We start from the raw sequence: 13,729 nt of genomic DNA on the forward strand, positions 1-13,729 counted from the left end.
AATCCAATTGGTATTTTAGAATACAGATAAATTACATTTAACCAGAGAAGTCAATTTGCATCAAGCTACTGTATAATTAAAAACGTTGCCTGTTTCTGCCATTTAAATTTTTTTTACATTTTATTGTACTTCTTTTTTTCAAAGATGCACAGGAACTATTTCCCTTTCAGGTTGTATTTTCTAAACAACAATCAAGATGCATCAAATGCATACTTTTCTACAATAGAATCGTTCAAAATGAAAATTTTAAAGTTTTTCAATAAGGTGATCCTACATTCACCTATACGAGGCTTTAAGAAAGATTTTGGAGTAAGAATCCCACTGGAGTTCATGAAACATGTTGTGCAGTTTATATACTGTAGTTCATTATATACCGCTAGTGTTTTTGTGTAGAATTTTAACAGAAAGACAAACATTAATTATGTAAACCTTTTTTTTTCTATTTGTTATTGTTGTCTCTCCAAAGCCTTATCTTTCAAGCAGTTTGGTAATAACAGGTGACCCTTAAGGGCTTTTGTACATGGCAATCTGGTAATTGGACTTTACTGAGTAACAGATTAACTTGTCAAGTGTACAGTGAAGGTCAAGGAATGGGACCTTGCTTTTCAGCTAGTGATCAGCATCTATGCTGTGCTTCTTTAAGAGTATTCTTTGTTATTGTGCTTCCACAGTTGTACCCATTACATTCTAGTAGCTTTGAACTGAGGTGCTGTACAAGAATGGAGTGCACTGACAATTGTGATTGCCTTATAGTAATAATAATGCTGAGAGTCTATCCTTGGTATTTAAACATATATAAATACAATACACAGTGTTGTACACAACTTATACTTACTTAAATTAATCATAATATTTAATCAGACTTACATTATGTCAGATTTCTGTATGCGGCTTTAAATAGTTGTCATTTTCTATGCAGATGTAGACAAATGTTCATATTTGCAATTTCAGTCTAGTACAAGGTCAAAAATTAAACATTTTAAAATTGATTTTTTTAAATTTAAACATGTCCTGAGTTTTACCATAAACCCATAAACCCAGTTCTATGTACGTTCTATACTTCTTCCTTCTTCCTGTTCAAGAATGCCTCCCACTTCTTCCTGTTCATGAATGCCATTCCTGACTGAGCTGGATGAATTGTATGTATACAGGCAACAGCACAAAAATGGGTACAATTTGTGATTTTTAGGAAAAAAATAATTTACAGTATTTATTTTCTGCAGTCTGAGTCACAAAATCTAAAAACAAGAAGAGGCCAGCCAGTCAAGTTAGAGCTGAATATTCAACATATGTAAATCACATCCACTACAAAGTTAAGAGCTGAAAAGATCAACTATTTTTGCAATGACATTTTTTACTTTGACACCTGAACTGGGAACTGTCAAATTGTGGTGTGACACACTGATATGACTGGCATGCCAAGAAGATAAGATTTTGCACAGTGTATGATTTCGTGAAGTGTTTCACAAATTACACCATGTTAACATTATGTTTGGATGATGAAAATACTTAAGGCAGACAATCAGAAAGGCTACAATGAGTAAAGTGGAATATAAAATGCACACTGCCTCTGTGCATCAAAGGAAGAATGGATTGGGTTTTCCCAGGGAGGTTTATGTTATGGTTAATATATAAAAACAGTGGCTTTTGTTTTCATATAGAGACACAGTGAGAAAGATGCACTGATGATGCAATGATAACGCAATAAACATGGGGTGATTTTTTTTCTCCACCTTACATTAAAATGTAGTCATGATGACTGTCCCTTTTAGGGAAATGTTTCTAGCACTCTGTTTAAAAATGATGACTGATGTGTTTACAGGTGTCCTGGGAGAATACCGATATGGTATGTTTCAGCAGGCACTTGTTTTTAATAATAAAAGCCTGAGCACAACATGTTTTGCTGCCTTAGTACATACTGTGCTTGAGTGAGGAAAAAAGCAATGGCATGGCCTGCATTTGGAAAAGTTCACTCAGCTCCCCAAGCTACACCCTCTGTAGGTCATGGGTTCTCCATTCATGTGACGACAGTTTTGTTCACTCGGGTTTTATGGGTTATGATTGGTTGTAAGAGGCCATCCCAGCCACCTCCCACTTCAAGGCTCAGAGAACGCTTCCGCATTTCAGTCTGTGGCAATTAGTATCTCCCAGGAGACTGGAACAGTGCCAATGTGGATCTGCTCTGAATGATTACAAAAAGGTCCTGCTGCTACCAGTGACATTTGTAGTCTCAAAGGGAATATGTTCATGAAAAACCAACTGAATATAACCTCACATGTAAAGTATAGAAGATTTGTACTTAAAATGCTGAGGCCCTGCTTGATTGTCTTGTCTTGAAATTGATGTCTTGTCTTAAACCATAATAATGAGTTTTGAATTCAAAGATAAGCTTAAGACTGGATGCTTTGGGTAAAATTTTCTCTGAAGAATCACAGAAACATTATAAAAGGACACAAGGCAGTATGGAGGCTAAGGTGCTGTTTCCTCATCAATGAGATGAAACACTGGAGTACACACAAGACAATTATATTTTGAATTCTAATCAGATAACAGTAAATATATGTATTTCAAGTCCCTAAATATTTTAAAAGCATCATGTATTTACTGAAAACAATTACAATTGAAATACAATTCAGGTAAAGCCAAAAGACTGACCTAATATTGCTTGATATGCTACCTAGCTAAGCCATAGCATGTGTATTTAAAAGCACATTCATAAAATGCATAAAACATTACAATGTTGCCAGTCAGAAATAATTGTGATTGTCATTTATCATTTGATTGCCTACTCTATGACTCTCTCTGCCTTTGACACAAATGTTTCAAAATTTGGTGCAGTAAATCTGTAGGAAGCTGTCTTGTAGGAGCAGTATAATAAAGACAATGATACAGTATGGTTCTAGTTTACAGAGTTATGTACTATAGGTATGTTCTTGGCTTTGACACAACAATAGCAACTTTGACAACGTCAAAAAGAGAGCTATTCAAAGCATAATCTGCTTTCTTACAGTTTGATCTTTGCTACGACTGGCTATTTAATTAATTAACTGATAATTAGCAGGATTCATATAGCAATTAAGGGGGTAATCATATCAACATAGTGGCAAGAACTAGCACTAGAGATTTAATCATGTAGGACGTGATGAAGGATGCAATAGAAGGACACATAGCAAGGGCACTGAGTTGGTTCGAAAGCTCAACTATCTGGTTCAGCAACTGGTTAAATCGAGGTTGATAATTGATTTAAATATGCCTAGAGACTGAAAAGTTGAAACACATGATCGCAAATACAAAGCACTTTGCTGTACAGCAAAAATGACAGTTTTAACTTGCTGTCCCAAACCCTTTGGAGGGCTGTACATGTAGGGACTCTTGGCTCTTTCAGGCAAATGCTTCAAAAGTCTGATTGAGCTGAAATCACTGGAATGGCAGGTGGCTCGTTTCCAATTGGAAACCAATTTTCAGACAGTAATGGTTACAGTAGTTCACGGTGCCGTGAAGTTTAAATTACGACATGGTGTGGAGAACCTGAGGAATAGAAACGTCACCTACAGTAACATGCAATTATTAACCAGTAAACCCACTATACTCTTCACTCAAATAAAAAAATTACTAGACATGAGAAGATATTGACAAGAGCTGGAAGAAAGCTGATCACAACTTGCAAGTAAATAATTATACACTGCACATGTTTAATAAATAAATTAATTGCATATGGAAGAAAACATATTAAACCACTGTACTTACTTTAGATGTAAGAGATATGCTTTAAATTATAATTACTAATATAATATTTAGATTATATTGAATTTATAATTACTGTACAGTTATATGGTTGCTTTTAAAGACACTATATGAAAAAAAATATTATTTTATGACTGATATACACAAATAATGTTTATAAAAACCATATTGGTGCTCATTACATTACTGATCAAAATATATTTGCATCAATAAATATACCATATCTACTGAAAATATATATTGTGCTATATAATTAAGAATATATTAATTATATTATGAATAAATAATATATAAGGTTATATATAAATAAAATAAGGTTATTTTAAATAAAGTTATTATGATAATAAATATATGAAATGAAAAATAAGACTATCTTTTGGTGGGATGGTATGGATTTTGTGCTGTCTTTAACTTAAATTAAATATTATACTGTAAGCATAATGCCACTCATATTTTAAACCAGCTGAGTAAACTTTCATGATTTCTTTATATGCCAGGATTCTGTCATGTGCAATGGCATTTACATGTGATCTGTGAGAACATCATCTTCACCAGCAAGCGAAGGCTTATGCTAAAAAACAACAAAACACTTTCCTTCACCTGCCAGCTATTAATATGGTATCTGCTCATACACTATGACAGTTTTGCAGCATCAGTCTTTGTCAGGCACCCTCATTTAAGAAGGAAGTCTATTCATACCTGGGTTTGTTTCCTGTGTGGTGTCCATAGGTTGTTTGTATGGCTGTGGTTGTATTTATATTCTATACTCTGTCAGTACCATTTCAATCCAACAATCCCCTGCTCACACATTTCTGTGTGTGAAATGCTACAGACCAGTTCTACAAGTGAGGAAGTAAAAGAAAACTATGTGGACAGTTAAGACATCTAACAGTATTGGTTGATTACTTCTGAAACCAATAGGCACCTAAGCAGTCATCAAACAGCAAAACACTACACTGTGTATTCTATGCAGATCTTGTTTTGTCTGTCTTTGAATCTAAATACATAAACTATATTAACTAACATGAGTTTTGATCAATAATAAGTTTTGATTGTATTGGTACTTTAAAAAAAACAATATCCACATTATTTTCTTAGTATATGAAAGTACTCCTGGTATTAAAAATTCTCAGAGGTTACCTCAAATTGTATAGGAAATTTACTAAAACAATTAATTTCTGACATGTGGTCATGTCCATCCTAAGTTATAACATTTATGCATTATTTTTTCTTTCATTTTTACGGTGTAAATTAAATTCCTGAAAGGTGGGCAGTATGGTGGTACAGTGCTTCGTTTTGCTGCCTTGCAGTGCTGGGTTCTGGGTTCAAATTCAGACCTGAGGTGTAACCTGCGTAGAGTCTGTATGTTCTCCCTGTATTTGTGCAGGTTTCTGTCACGATCACTACTCCTCCGCTTAAGGGCGCTCCAGCCCTTCCTTGTTCTGCACCATTACCCGCACCTGTTCCTTATTCCAGCCCCCCTTAAAAGCCAGACGCAGACGTCATTCGAGGCTCTTCATTGAATTCCGTTTCGCGAGAGCCCGGGTCCTGCTGCGTCTGGCTCTGTTATGGTTTTAACTTTCTGTTCCTGACCCCCCCCGCCGGTCTCAACCCGGTTCCTGGTTTTTAACCCTCTGGATGGATTGCCTGGCCATGGACTTATGCTTCTGTTTTGGTTTCCCGTTTGGACTTCGTCTTGGATTGTTCGCCCCGGTCTCACTTCCCCTAGACACCTGCACACTAAGGACATACCCCCCTGTCTCCATACCAGTCTCCTGCATGACTTTTTCCTAGTGTTTCCTCACTATTCCGGATTGTGTCGTCTGCATAGGGCCCTGAAAGAACTGTTCGTGACAGTTTCCTCCCACAGTGCAGAGACCTTACTAATTGGCTTCTGGGAAAATTGGCCCTGGTGTGTGTGTCTTTGTGTGTCCTACGATGGCGAGACATCCAGTGTGTATCCTGCCATGCACCAATTTCTTGCTGGGATAGGTTCTGGCTCTCTACCGGGACTGTATTGGATGAAGTGGTTAAAAAAAGGATTGGATGCTTAAAAAGCAGTTATGTATTTAGAGCTCTTTGGGCTTAGAAACCAAGGAGAATAATCATGCTTTCCTGGCCTCTGCATCTTGACGATAATGCAGTAATTGTAGTAAAAGTTAGTTGTTAGTTCTAGCAACGACTAAACAAGTCTTCGATTTAATACTTAAGCATATCTTTGGAGTTCACTGGCCTTGTTAAGGGAATGACAATGCTGGTGAAGATCACAGCCTCCCTCGATTACAAGGACTGAACCAGGGAGCTGCAAGGGTGAAGAGAGGGTGGCACCAGGGGAAAAATCTGTAGGGGAGCGTCTGAAATTCTGAGGGAGGCGGTGATATTTCGGTTGAAACTGAGCCGTTGCAACTACCCAAGTGAATTCTCGCAACCATGCCACTGATGAGTGCTTCATGATCGAAGATAACAACGAGCAATCTGGTATTTAGCGATTAAGTACAGATTCACGTTCATCAGCACTGTTGCGATTATTATTGCCTGGAGCGATTAAATACCATATACGTTCATTTTTGCAGCTATATCGACGGTAACGAGGTTCTGAATCGAATTAAGAAAACAGTTGTAAAACCAACAGAAAGCACAAACGTCTATAACCACAGTCCTAGTTATATAATGATTGTAAGTATAAGGATAAAAAAATACTGCAAGGAATCGGTCCTTCTGAGCAAACAAGATCGTAATAATGTTGATACCCAATAACGTAGACACTATGTAATATGTTCAGGTGGGTAGCTGCGTCAGCATGCGTAGGCTGCAAAGGAACAAGTAATAGGTTTATTCCATGCTAAAAAAAGAAGAAAGAAAACACAACGTTTCGGCCGTGGAGCCTTCTACTGTCCGTTGTGTTTTCTTTCTTCTTTTTTCAGCATGGAATAAACTTAATACTTGTTACTATGTAATATGTGCCGTTCCTGGACGGATAGCCCTCCTGCACATCAAACAGTCCGATGTAGTAACTGTGAATTCGAGGTTAGTGTAGTTATCTGACCATTGACAAAGCACAACTATTTTTAGGGCGCAAGTTAAGTAAGCGAAAGTGTTAAAAAAATCCCTTTGTCCAAAACTGAGGGGGCGAGGCAGTTCAGTTGAGTTCAGTTCAGTCTTTTGCCCCCCAGTGGCGCCGGGTCTGGGAGAGAGGTTCGCAGTTGTGGGCGACCAGTGAGTATGTGTAGAGGAGGGCGAGTCTGAGATTAGAATTCGATCTCTTCCTGAACTTCTGTTAAATAACACCATTTCTCAATTGAAATAATGTTTTGGAAATTTCGTTAGTATTATTTCAATCTGGTGTGATTTTTGCACAAATTTTATAAAGAATTGTGTCAGCCATTTTCTAAGTGTTAAGAGCATTAAAAAGGAAAAGCTAATAACATTTTCAAGACTGAAACCTCACATAGAAATTAATGTTGGAAAGACTTCAGCTAGCAGATGAAGAGCTAAATTAAACCTGACAGCTGTTCACTAATGGCACAAAAATGTGTTTGACCATGTACTGTACATTACATAATGAACACAGTGGGGGCTGATTAAATTAGATGATCATATTTGAAGCTTTAGGATAAACGAACATGTCCAACAGGGTAAGAGTGCCAGAACATTAAGACCACTTTCTAACTACTTTTTTCTTCCTAATTAAAAATTAAATATTTAATTAAAATTAAAACGCAGTAAAATAAAATGAACTCCCGGCTCACGCGTGGTAAATTTTAATGAAGGAATCATTTAGTAAAAAACACTACATCTCTAGAAGGAATCATGTGGATTTATTCAGAATTTGATGCTTTAAAAATAGCAAATTATTAGTAATAATAGTTGTATTTAGCATGTTACCTTCTACATAAGAGCATAACATTTTTTCATTCAGTACTGTATATAACTGGCATTTCTACTGCTTATATCTGGCATAAAGTATATGATGGGATGTGTTCAACTGCTTTTAATAGAGTAACCTCTTGAAAATGGAATGCATGAAAAACAAGTTTGTAAAAACATGGTCTAAAGGTCTAATAAATTGTTCATGTAATTTTTACATATTATTATTCAAATGTATATGCACATAAGAGCTCACTTGTAAATTAAGGAATGACTCCGGCACCAGAAATCAATACAGAAATTCAGCTTTATAGTGGTAATACAAATATATGAAACCGCATCTGTCTCCCTTCATATGCTGTGCAAAATAAGAAATGTTCAGTGTAATGAAAGTAAAAAAAGCCGGCAAAATCCTATCACCACCTCCTCGCGGTGCCGGCTGGATACAACGATTCGTTGGAACTAACGGTGAAGGTCTCTGATGGCAGGCGGAGCGACGCGCCGGTTAAAGTATTCTCGGTCGCATTTAATGGCAATGTCAGCTCAAAGATTTGGTTCAAACCACCAAATGGAGACGGGCCTGCTGACAAGCGGACCCTGCTGATGCGGGATTAACGCTAGGATGAAGAAGAAGTGTAATGAAAGTCAAAATAAAAAATAATCAAAATAAAAAATAAAAAATACCTGAAAGAAAACTACCCTAAATAAAAAAAAAACACCTTAATATTGTAGCACTCAAAAGGGTTGTCCAGGGTTCTGGCAATAAAGCAGAATGGAATTCAATTCCTGATTATCAAACACACAGGCTTCCAGCACTCTGTAGGTACTAAATAGCAGTGCATCTCAGTACACAAGATTACTCTCATCACCCATTTGCAGTGCTGCACGAGGCAAGGGACAGGCTATCTTGTTACTAGATCAGCACTTCTAATTCATGAGCACTGAATATGAAAACAAGGAAGTCAGAAAGCGGCACAAGCTAGACACAGACACAATAATAATTAATAATTGCTTACATTTATATAGCATTTTTCTGGAGACTCCACTCAAAGCGCATTACAGGTAATGGGGACTCCCTTCCACCACCAATGTGCAGCATCCACTTGGATGATGCAACGGCAGCCATAGTGCGCCAGAACGCTCACCCCACATCAGCTATTAGTGGGGAGTAATGAAGCCAAGTGGTTTTCCAGAACAAATGGGGATGAAGTTGCTTCAACAGAGTTGATCAGCTAAAATAACACTTAGATTTCTCACTTCAGATCAAGTTATGTGTCTATTCTTGACAAGTCAAGCTTGTCAAAAGAACCTGCAATTCAGTCTTTAGTTTTGTCAGAATTGTAGGAAATGTTTCAACAATTTCAATGTTTTAATGACAGCAATTACACCGAAGTACTGATGAATGTGGGATGTTTCTCAAAGATGTGTATCAAAGGTTTCTCAAAGATGTGTATCATCAAAATATTAGAATGCGGTTACATAATGTTTACAAATAATATGTCCAAGAGGTAATATGTGTGAATAAATTAATACTGAACCAAGAAAAGAACCCTTAGGGATGGCACAGTATGTATGTACAGTGGATATAAAAAGTCTACACACCCTTATTGAAATTGCAGGTTTTTGTGATGTAAAGCCAGAAATCAAGATAAATCATGTCAGACATTTTTCCATCTTAAATGTGACCTTGCAACCAACAAAATTCAGGAGAAAAACAAATAGATAAAAAAAACACCTTGGTTGGATAAGTGTGCACACCCTTTTATAATGGGGGCTGTAGCTGTGTTCAGAGTTAACCAATCACATTCAAAATCATGTCCAAAGGTAAGTAGCATACACCTGCCATCAATGAAAGTAATTCTGATTAACCCCAAATAAAAATCAGCTGTTCCTGTAGGATTTCCTTGAAGCTTTTGTGGTTGCATCCTACTGGGATAGCCATGGTCTGCAAGGAGCTGACAAAACATCTATGGGATCTTATTGTTGAAAGGTACTGATCAGGAGAGGGGTATAAAAGAATATCAAAGGCATTGGATGTACCATGGAGCACTGTGAAGACTATCATCAATAAGTGGAGAAAATGTGGCCCCACAGGGACATTGCCAAGATCAGGACAACCCTCCAAAGTTGATGACAGGAGGCTACCAAGAGGCCTACAGCAACATTAAAGGAGCTGCAGGAATTTCTGGCAGGTATTGGTCACTCCTTGCATGTGACAACAATCTTCCATAATCTGCACATGTCTGGGCTATGGGATAGGGTGGCAAGACAGAAGCCATTTCTTGCAAAAAATAACATCCAAACCCGTCTAAAGTTTGCAAATAAATACATTCAGCCACCCTAAAACATGTGGGAAAATGTCTTATGGTCTGATGAGACAAAGGGTGAACTTAATCCTAAAAGATATGTTTGGTGCAAAGACAACGCAGCTTATCATCCAAAGAACACCATACCTACTGTGAAGCATGGTGATGGAAGCATCATGCTTTGGGGCTGCTTCTCTTCAGCTGGGACAGGGGCTCTAGTCAAGATAGATGGGATAATGACTAGCTCCAAATATTAAGATTTTGCCACAAAACCTGCTGGCCTCTGTCAGAAAGCTGAAGATGAATTTCTGAAGAAAGCTGAAGCTGAAGATTTCACCTTCCAACATAATAATGACCCAAAGCACACATCCAAGCCAACCAAGGAATGCCTTCAGAAAAGGAAGATCAAAGTCTTGGAATGGCCCAGTCAGAGCCCAGACCTCAATCCCATAGAAAACCTGTGGAATGACTTAAAGAGGGCTGTGCACAGGAGATCCCCTGGCAATATGAAGGAGCTTGAACTTTTTTTGCAACAAAGAGTAGGATAAAATTGCAAAGTCTAGGTGTGCAAAGTTGATAGCTACTTATTCACAAAGACTTACTGCTGTAATAAATGCAAAAGGTGCTTCCACAAAGTATTGGTTGGGGGGTGCACACCAGGGTTTTTTAATTTCAATTATTTTTCCTAATAATTATCTATTTGTTTCTCTTGAATTGTGGTGGTTGCAAGGTCACATTAAAGATGGGGAAAAATGTCTGACATGATTTATCTTGATTTCTGGCTTTACATCACAAAAACCTGCAATTTCAATAAGGGTGTGTAGACTTTATATCCAGTGTACATGTGGAACAGTACATGTCATTCCTATCCTTTAACATAGTCAACAAACAAAAACAGTTGGGAGAACACTGTTCAGGTTCTGTGTTTTCATGCAGGTTATGTGCCAATGACCAAATCAGAATATTCACCCATATCATAGTGCTTTAAATTCTTCAGTGATGAGGTCGTTTGCCACACAATAATGATTTACACTCCTTGTTTATTTTCAATGAATCATTTTTAACAGGTCCTTTAATACTATTAGCGTCATTCTTGTGTAACATTTAGTCAGACCAATAAACGGTAACATTACACAACACGGTAAAAATGTTAAAATATAAAAAGTCACAAGTAATTTTTATTTTCCGTATTGCTTTTTTTGCAGTTATCCGTTTTATAAAAACTACAACTTGTCTTGGTTAATGAATATTCTTAATTTGCGCTACCAAACTAATGCCTTTATCTGTAAATGGAACAGTATACGTATTATCAGTAGACTGTGCAAATTAGCACAGAAATTGGTTTTAGTATGAAGATAATGTAAAATAACAGCTTTTCAAATAAGGATATTTGCAAATAACGGATATATTAAAACTGGAGGAAAAAAAACAAATGTATTAGATATTTTTTTTTCATTAAAAAATCTAGATTATTGGATTTTGAGGCCCCACACAGTGCTTAATATCAATGAAGTAAGGCTTTAGGGCTGAATTTGCATGTTAATTTTCTATTTGTTCAGCCTAAATTTAAAAATTCTGTTCTGTGTCGGGTGATTATGGGGCCCAGCGTGTAATCTTAATAGGTAGCACACTGAAAGCGTCCCATATTAAAAACAAGCGATTTGTCAAAATGGCACAAACTCCCATTAAAACAACACGGCTTCTTCCTCTTCAGAGAGGCGTTTGGTTTCAGAACTGAGTTTCCCCAGAACTACACGTCATTTGATGCTAGTTTAGTAAAAACGGGCTGGCTATTGAATTTCACTGCTGACTCCGAACGTCAGAGGACTCGGCATAACGATTGGTCGCTACAATCACCTCAGGACTCCGCCGCTGTTTTCTTCCCACTGAGTCTTTTTGCATAATATATTGCTACAAGCCTCGTGTTACATCTGCTGAGAGGAAAAGGGACCCGACAGGGGAGGTGCTACGGGGCCAGATAACAATCTTCGCCTCTTCCACATATCACGAAATAGACCGTCTCCGAAATGAATGTCGCTTTTAAGAAATCAGGAAACCAGAGAAACAGCCCGTATAGTACCAGAAAAAAATAAAAATATATCACATTTGTGCCGTTTTCTTACAAATGCAGGTCCCCCCCAACCACAGGGTTCCTCTCTGAGCACTGCCAGCGAACTGTCAGAGCTCCCTTCACCAGGGTAAATCGGAAAGTGTAGCAAGCAGCACACAGTCTTTTTCTGTCCAACGGCCCTAGACCAATGAGTACTGCACGTGAAATGTTTTTGTTTTTTTACGGTTTAGGAAAGGATGTCCTTCTTGAATTATGAGGCGTATTTGCATTGCCAATCTTATTGGGCGGTGGATGGGTTTGACGCGTAATGTCAGCTGTACCGCTGGGAAGGTTAAGGTAGAGAGACTGTAAAAAGGCAGTAGAGATGAGCAGCATCTGAGCACATACACACTGCTCTCGGACGAAATTCTGTTCGTGTCTTGGCCCGTTTGCGGAGTTGAATGAATAAGACGCAGCCTTTCAACATCGGTGGATGGACGCTTACGACCATCTGAAGCGGTGAGTCCCCCCCAAGTGAACGATGAAGCGTATACAGTCTGGTTATGTATTTGAATAGCTTTTCAAATGCTTTGCTTTTAAAAATACAGGTCAGTGCGACCGTATGTTGCAATAACAAGGTTAAAAACGGTTTGTTCCGCTAATGTGATATTCTGAGATGTGAAATGCGACCCTTTCATGTATAGTGTACAAAACGCCAAATTTGACAACCTCCGCAGAGGTGGGTAGCAGTCTGAGGTTACCAGAGAAAATTTCTCTGTCCCAGTGGGTGCAACAGCAAATTACAAGCTGTTCTGCTGCTGTGCGGTGTTGTACTAATAAAACCACATGGTAAAAGAACAATCTTAAACTCTTGTTGTTTGAATTTAATGACCCCTGGATTAATAAACAAACACTACCAATTGCTAATTATTGCTAATGAAATAATTACAGTATATGACTTAATTGGGAGAGGGTTAATTGTAGATTTTCCAGCACCTCAATTTATGGCAGTTCTACCGGTTTTCTTTGCAGCTGCTGTTCAGAGACGTTTGATATTGTACCAGTAGACTCAAGACTCCCATCGCCGTTTGTGTAGAAAAATGGCACGTGATCTCAGTCGTATAAAGTACTTTCCCGTAATTTCCACTGCTGTGATTTGATTACTGTACAGTTATTGTTATTGCTTCTTGTTATGATATATAGATATTACATTTTATCAGTTACCTAGTGTTCCAAATGAATGAATGAAGACCAGACTTAAAAAGACCAAACCTGAATATCTGAGTGCACGAGATAAGATACTTCACCTGATCACAAACAGGCAAACGTAATGCACGTAAATACCCTGAGGGAGATCGGTATGATTAATTGGTAGAACCTTGTAGAAAGAAGACGTAATCAATTCGTTGCGTTGAGGTGCACCATAGAATTATTACAAAACCAAGAGTAGAGCAACAATTTGCTGAAGTGCAGTATAAAATTTAAGGCTTGTTTGTGGTAATGGCAAGTGCATAGTTCACTTACAAAAGAAACGTATACAGTATGTGCATCATCCTTGTTGTTGAATTGGTGGTGCAGGTGAATGATTGTTTGCAGTACTGTACTGTAATTCTGTTCTTAAAGGCAATTTCCTTTATGATGGATATGATATTTTCCTTGTATGGAGGACATAAGATAGGCTTAACTAAATATCACCTAAACAAATTGTCCATTTAAACCTCCAGCATGCCATTTATGTGGAGTCATGTTATTTTGTGCCCTG

General features: G+C 37.7%; 1 protein-coding gene across 4 annotated transcripts in view; it reads left to right on the forward strand.

The window, feature by feature from the left end:
- The window catches only part of lpin1a (lipin 1a), a 47,199-nt gene that overhangs the window by 1,319 nt on the left and 32,151 nt on the right, over window positions 1–13,729 (forward strand). For 2 of the 4 annotated variants that reach the window (XM_088905595.1, XM_088905605.1), the window contains exon 1: window positions 12,347–12,486. The exons of the other annotated variants lie outside the window; for them this stretch is intronic. The gene's annotated coding sequence lies outside the window, so the exon portion shown is untranslated. Of the gene's footprint in view, window positions 1–12,346; window positions 12,487–13,729 lie in introns of those variants that run through there. 4 annotated transcript variants of the gene reach the window in all.

This window comes from Atractosteus spatula, chromosome 2, assembly GCF_055471065.1.
Source record: "Atractosteus spatula isolate fAtrSpa1 chromosome 2, fAtrSpa1.hap1, whole genome shotgun sequence".
NCBI lineage: Eukaryota > Metazoa > Chordata > Actinopteri > Semionotiformes > Lepisosteidae > Atractosteus > Atractosteus spatula.